Here is a 7,896-nt window from a genome sequence, read left to right as displayed (position 1 = left end):
TTTCCAATGTTGAAATCACAATGTGTATGTAGACCAGAAATAGTTTTGACACATATTTGTAAACTCACGTCATCTTGAAAGAACTTATCAGAATCTAGGCAATCAATTGTTACAGAGACATGATCTTCGGAATATTGACAAACTCGTCGGCCTCTGGTATATTGTCGAAAAACTCAGGGACGTTTTAGAGGCTTGGCACATCCGAAGAGAAATCAACGCAAACATTCGGCAATGCACAAACAAGAACCACCACAAGTACAAAGGATGAGGAGTATATATTTTTTGTTTAAAGACATTACCAAATTAAACTTTTAACTTTTAAAGGCACAACCTAGGACAAATTTAGGAACTTATGAATGATTATACTGTAGAAAAGTTTGATAGAACGATTTACAGCCGAGCGAACAATAGCTTGTAAAACATCGGAACATTCCTTAGGTTTATTTATATTCATAGGCTCTAGGCTAGCCCACTTTTTGTGCGCGGAGCCAATTCCAGTAGTCGGCCCCTTCGAATATCATTTAGAGAGGAGTGCTTTTTATTAGGGTATTTTGAGATTTAATGATAATAAAGGGTGTAATTTACGGCAGCCGTATGTTAAGTGAGACCCTACGTATCAGATTAGATTAGGAAGAATGCCGAAAAGCCCAAGGCGAAAACATTCACACCTCTTGAGCTTGAGGGCGCGAACTGTAGTGGACCAAGGAATGATTACTAATCAATATTTTGTAGATGTCGGGAGCTTAGAGTATCAATAATTCCTGACCACATGACTATACTGTATCGACACCAATAGAAACGCTCAATACCAAAATACTAATAATTACATTTAATTAATATTCAATTAAACTAGGATCATCATGCTTGTTCTCTCAAATGTCTATTATACTTAAAGTTATTGTGGAGACTTATTTATTAAGTGTCCATCCACGCCATTGATATTTTCACTATTTTGAAAGGGAACAGTCCGATATCAAACCACGACCTTTTATTGGTCAGCAGCATTAATTTATATGCTTTTCCTTCCATCGAAGAAGCCTGATCTGGGTAAAGTAATTACAATGTGAAGACAATTGCACATGTTAACTCAATGATACACAGGGACAGATTTATATCATACCAATTTACTGAGCTTTCAACTTCTCTAGGCAGTAGAGTTAACGATTTACTAATACACAATTCATTATCAACTGCACTGTATTTGGAAGATGATCAGGAAATATTTATTTGAATGATTAATACAGCCTATCATCCTATTGTAACCAAGCACTCCATTTTCCGTCTAGATCAATTGCAAAAATCACCAGGGGCAATTCCGACAGCATAATCTGCTAGATCCAACATGCAAATCACTTTCCCAGTGTTTTACCAGGCCCTCGTCGCTCGTCGCTGAATCGCAATCGTGATCTCCGATCGTGATCACTCCTAGCTCTGTTGATCCTCATTGCTCAATCACTTGAACATTATCTAATGGAATGCGAATTACGACGCTTGAAGAAGATTGCCACTCCACAAGGCTGCTACAAGACTACGAGTTGTTCCTTACTGTGTACAATCAATGGCAATACAGACCAAATTGTCAAGAATTGATTAGAGGATTGTAATTTGCTGGGATATGGATATTTGGATATTCCTGGTGATGTATCGTCTTTGGTTTACAGTAGGATTCTAATAAGTCAAAATGCACAGTGTTATCTAAACTATCTATGAAAGGCACATAAATTGTCTATCGTCCGTTCACAAAATTTAGGCAGTTTGAGGGGAAGTTCCCCAAGTTGCAGCTGATTGACGTGTTTACAAATCTAAGCTATGTTTTAATGGAAGTATCAAGACGTGGAGGGGATAGATTTCTTCCCCTCAAACCGCCTAAATTTTGTGATCGGAGTTTAACTAAATAGGCCTAAATGTAGTACACTACACCAGTACTTTTTAAAGGTTGAATTCAATATTGGTACGGTATTGGTTCAACTGATACGGTGAAACGAACGACAAAACACGATTCCTCAATCTTATGTGTCCAAATGGAACCAATGTTTCTAAAAAATGTGTTAGACCAATGTTACTTAACTTTAATATTTCTGTGACAAAACATGAAAGCGAAACTTTCACTCTTAAAACTAGCCTAGTGCAGACTTCCGCGGTAAACTAGTTTAGTGAAAACAGCGACAATGAGCCACCTAGATGGTTCATTATCTTTAAGAATTCCCTCATAAACCGGGCAGTATTAAAAGATGATTAGACGGAAGCGTGACAGAAAGTGCGGACAACGGCACTGGCCGCCGGACCACGTGGCGGGGAAAGCTCAACATGTGCCAACATGCCCTGACATGTCCACAGCCGACACATCTCACTATCCGGCCCCGGAGGACCAACTTTTGGAGACCGTTAATCAGGATTTGAGGCGACAGTGGCAGTAAACTTTGAAAAGGTCTGTTTGGACATTCGGAGAAAATCCTGTGATACGGCTGAAGGGATTAGGATGACGAATTAGTAGTTAGGATCGTTATGGCAACTCTGTATATATTACCTGGGGAAAGTAAATTTACGCGTAAAAATTCATTCGCACATGTTTACTCAATGACGTAACGAGAATTGTTTTAAAGACAGTGTTAAATGTACAGTGACTTTACGAGACGCCATTACTTGAGCCATGTGTGAGTAATTGCTAGTTTCGTGACAAAAATAGTTATAGATTAATACAATTACGTAACCAACATAATATTAACATTCAGTTTATATGTGAAGACTAATCCAATACTCCTTGATTATTAATGAATCACTACAAAAGAATATGGAAATTCTAAATTGCACTAATAGCAGTTGAAAATTCTTGTACAGCTACAACTTGTCCTCCCTCCTTTCTACTATTTATACAGACCATCTTTAGAAGACTCTCACATCCAATAAATGTTACAATATCGTCTATCACGTCATCATTATTACGACATGAGCATTGCATAGGCATACTAAAAACTCTAGTACAGTAATTGGAAAAACTGCCTCTGAGTACAAGATGAATATTCTCCCTAAAGCATTGAGATCAAAGATCAAATCTCTTCTGACAGTTAGTTACAAATGTGTCTGACAAGCCTTGAGATGTTTACATCCTTGTAGAGACGCCGGAGGACAGTAGTGAGTGCCAGCATCACAGTCTAGGTCGTGTGCGAGATGAACTGTCAGACCCGGGTCTTACAGTCGTGCTGCGGTCTAATCCGTTACTCCATCACGTCCGAGACTAACTGTTGGAAAATATTTATAACAGTGCTTCCTGTAGTGCTTCTTTAAGGAGAAAGTTGTCTTAGCGATAGCTCAAGAGTACACCTCACTCGAACATTTCTATATGAAATGCTGAGCGACAAGCATTAGTGAATTCTCTGGTGGTTTGTGAAGTTTAGAAAATAGTTGCATAAGGAACCAGGAACCAAAGAAGATTTGAGGTTGCGAGTTATTAGAGAGTTACTACCAGGTTGTTAGTGGTGAAGATTAGAGTAGTGATTTCGATAATCGATTCAATGGCTAGGTAGAAATATGCAGAAATAAACCATTTCCAAAAAGATAATATTTTCGAAGGCACGCCATGGATTGACAAGCACTTCGTAAGAAAAAGTTCCGTAGCCAGAAAACCCCCAAAACTTTTAAAGGGTTGAAGTTTTCTACAAGATTTTTCTTGACCGTTTTTCTGACGCGCTTCTAATCCCAAATCTGCACTGACGCGGACACGGTCGGCTGGCTCCACTGTAGAGAAATGCCAATCCACAATATTGTCCAAACCGACAATACAACAGACGATGCTGGGCCAACGGTACTTGTGTTGTGTACATTGAGGGAGTTCACTAACCCGCATAAATATACCCAGTACCAATACTATGCAGCTGTACTTTACTTCAAGAATCTTCACAAGTATTAGGTTGAGGCTTAAACAAAAAGGGTGGACTTGGGAAAATACAATTTCAAAAAGATTTGTCTTGGTGTTCTACAGATTTTGTAGCTCAGTTTAGATGTTCGAACTATGAGGCTTTATGTAACAGTCTTCCGAACTCGTTCCATATTACACGTTTTATAAAATAAATATCAACGTTGAAGATTTTTTATTGTTATTTCAACAAGTGTCAGCTTCAAACACTACTTGACTTTAGGTACAGTCTTAAAACGTCCTGCTAAAAACAAGGAATATTTTAGGACTAATTTCAACAGCAATACAAATCAAAGACGACGAAAGGTCGTAAACGCAGTCGCCAAACAATTAAATCCAACTCCACCAATGACCTTTGGGTTTGGCGCGGTCACCTCATATCGAAACACCGAAACACTTTCTAGGTAAACGCAAAACTGCCCAAAAGAAACTTCCGAGCCTGCGGTCGCAATTCTGATTCGCCGAGGAACCACTTTCATGTAAAACAGCCACACAAGTTGTAGTGCGGTCTGTGATAAGCCACTGTGTGATAACGGCGAAAGCAAAGCCGCAAGTGCTCCATTACCGTAATGAGCGATGATAACAGGGTTTATCAATCGAAAGTTCGGCATATCGGGTTGCCGGTCACTTTCGCTGCCGTTTTACACCCGGCGACGCGCGACAATAGTCGCATCCATCCCATTGTCGCCGCGAAAGTGCTAAATACCGTAATTAAATGGGTTGCGAAACGTACTTTCATTGGGGCCAAGGATCTCGGAGCAGCGAAAGTGGCGGACGTGTGATTAGCCGAATGTTGGGGTGTAAAGGAATTTCGGGAAAAGGTCAATTGGGTGGGTTATTAGTGACTAATTTGATCAAGCTAGTTATGTACACGGGTGAAAATACGTAGGTCTACTTGGTGTATTTGCTAAAGTCAGTTTTTAGCTGGGTATCCAACCTAATATAGGTTTAATAAACGTACAACTTCCAGAGTAAACAAAGATTTGACACGAGCAGAGCTACATATAACTACTAACTTTACCTACATTTGACTCAATTAATATTTTCTCAATATGTCAAGAACGTGACTGCATGATTCAATTTCACACTGTTTTCACGTACAGTCAACATAAACACCAGGAAACTTGGAGTAATCAATTTCATGACCTCCTCTACAGCCGACAAATGGCAAGTGCTCAATAATAAACTTTCAGGAGGAAAACCCACACAGCTTTCATCCAGCATTCAAATCTCCTGGAGCCGCACCTAAAGTACATGTTCAATCAGCATAAGAGACTTGTCATTTCCTTTCTGGCCATTCAGCTCCTCCTTGGATGACGAATCTCCCAGCGCATTACCCAGGTTGTCATCACTGACCTTTGCCGCCTTTGCTCAATCTGTGGGTGGGCCGAGTTCAATGTTCAATGCTCACTGTTCAGGTGTTCAGTGCCGTTTACTTTCACTTTCATGAGCCATCATTGCCTGACAAGTTTCAAAACAGCCAATGTCCTCTGACCATCAATCACTGCATTGTTCTTCGACCGTCCATTGTGCAGTTTAACCACCTGTATGAGGTCTCCATTTCAGTTATTCTTCTCGCCTGTTGCAAAAGAACGTTTAGACTATCATTGTGAAATGATATGTCTGATGAGATGGTCGCCTGGCGCTTTCGTTTGTTACGTACTGAGGAGCTCGAGATTGGAATCCGGTTTAATTTAGTTATGTTTTGTCTACGATACTATGCCCAATTCACATTCTTTATGCACTAACATTAGAACTAAGGGACACAACTGTTAAAACGTTTCGAATCATTGAAAAATCACGAAAATCACAGTTACTTATAACCTAAAATAGCACATCGTATTCTTGAAACAAAAAACAATCCCAGAAAATTCCACAGTTTCATCGTAAAGCCTTGTATATTTTAAAATATCCCAAATTGTTAAGAAACACACTACATTACTGCCGGTACAAGGTAACGAAATACTTTACTGGTTGCGTCTCCGAATTCCCAAGAGTTTATTGCCTTGTTGGATCCTACTCTATAAAACATGGAACGGTCCTTCCGGATCTTCAAGTTTGGCCTCATCCGTCGCATCCAAATCCAAGCACCGTTATAACAACTGGTAAGTGTTTACTCTTAAAACATACCCATCTTTTATATTTTGGAATATAATCTTTTCAAGCTTGTTGTCTCTTGTCAGGTGAATTCTGGTCCAGAATGTCTACCACACCTTAACACCTACACTGGCTTTAGTTGTCGCAGCTAGTAGTATTCTAAATAACAAGGCTACTGACAATCCCTTGATTAACGCACTCTTTGTTCAGGCGATGAATGTCACGGATAATTCGCAACATTGCTGTCTGCTGCAGCCATGATATCCTGTATGAACCTTGGTCATCAGCATTCCTCAGCCGCCCTCTCACCTCCGCAGGTATTGGCCGTGACCTATGGAAACAGCTGAGTGTTTCACGTACAAATGCATTTCTACTACAGCTGATTGAAGAAGCCCCGGCATGCGATGCTAACTGGTTTGGTGGAACGAGAAGCTCATGAGCTCATCCCAACCTGATTTAATAAGTTGTGAGTTGCGAGGAGAATACTAATAACGTGATGAATTATGTTAAAAGGATAATTGAACATCTCATATCGCTCGTTGGTACGGATAAATGTTGTAGATTTATGATTTTTTAATGGGTTGAATAATTAACTTAACTACAACTTTGAGATTAATGGGTAGTATTCAAGTAACAAGGACACCTATGGGCAAGACAAACAAATACTGAGTAATCGGCGAGTCACTTTGTGGTGTAGTGTATTAAAAGTTACGTAGGAATTGGTCACATCTACCCATAATTGAGTGACACATGAATATCTTGTCACCAAAAAGGGTGATGGTATCCAAGTTTGGATTACAGCATAATTTGCTTACATACAAACATTAACACACCTGAGGAACATATAAAGCTGCACAAAGATACAACAATAAGTTTTATGTTCGTAGGCTGTTTCCAGGAAATAATATAAATTGGTTGAAAACTAGTATTTGATCAAATTGGTGCTAGAGTAGAAATTAATAGAATGTTTAACTTCCCTGAAAAATATGTTGGATATACTGAGGTGATTACCTGATTGTAATGTCCAATTTCAGAGAGTCCAATATGCAATGACTTGAAGTAGTGATGACGAAAGAAATAGTAATGAAAACCTGAAGGCCCACTAACAATACAAATAATTGGAGGGCTATTATTGCAAATGAATCAGGCTAGAGAACCATTTGGCCTGTGAGCAAAAAAGCTATTATGCCTTTTACTCTGTATCATCTTCCATGCAGCACATTCCCCTCAAAGTCCACACCGTTGACGACCAGAAATTATATCAAAATACATCAGCGTATTAGCGAATTTCCCTATAGGGAAGTAGCTATTTTCTTTACATCTAAAACTGCATGTTCATCATCAGCTGCTGCAGAGCCGCTGATTGGTGGATCTCGCCGAGGACGATGTGACACTCGACACCCGATCTACGGGAGGTCGCGGACCACGACTCAAATGTCTGTCTCTGTGACGCCTGGGTAACCTTCTTTGTCTCCTCCGGTGGCAGAGGCTTCACACTCCCCAGCCTCTCATCCGTTAATTGTACAACTTCCCTTCCCATCTCACCACCTTACATCCGGAGCATCTCATGAGGAAAAAAAAGACTTTCGGGGAGTCAAGAGTTTTGACTTTCAGGGAGTCAAGAGTTTCGACTTTCAAGGAGTCAAGAGTTTTATCAAACTTTGTATCAGCATCGGTTCTTAACTAAAACTAGGGGAAGTACTAATCTGTTCTTCTCACCTGGGGAGCATATTTTTGGAAAAAATCTCAGGGAGTCGGATATTTAACAAACTTTGTTTCAGCTTTTGTTCTTCCATAACACTAGGGAAAGTCCAAGACTAGTCCAGACTAATCTCCTTCTCACATAGGGAGCAACTCCTTTGGAACACAAAGAATGGATCTTCGGA

This window comes from Macrosteles quadrilineatus, unplaced genomic scaffold, assembly GCF_028750875.1.
Source record: "Macrosteles quadrilineatus isolate MER2022 unplaced genomic scaffold, UCM_ALF_1.0 Scaffold_4__1_contigs__length_99947679, whole genome shotgun sequence".
In the NCBI taxonomy this organism is placed as follows: domain Eukaryota; kingdom Metazoa; phylum Arthropoda; class Insecta; order Hemiptera; family Cicadellidae; genus Macrosteles; species Macrosteles quadrilineatus.
Note: the sequence above shows the minus strand (reverse complement) of the source record.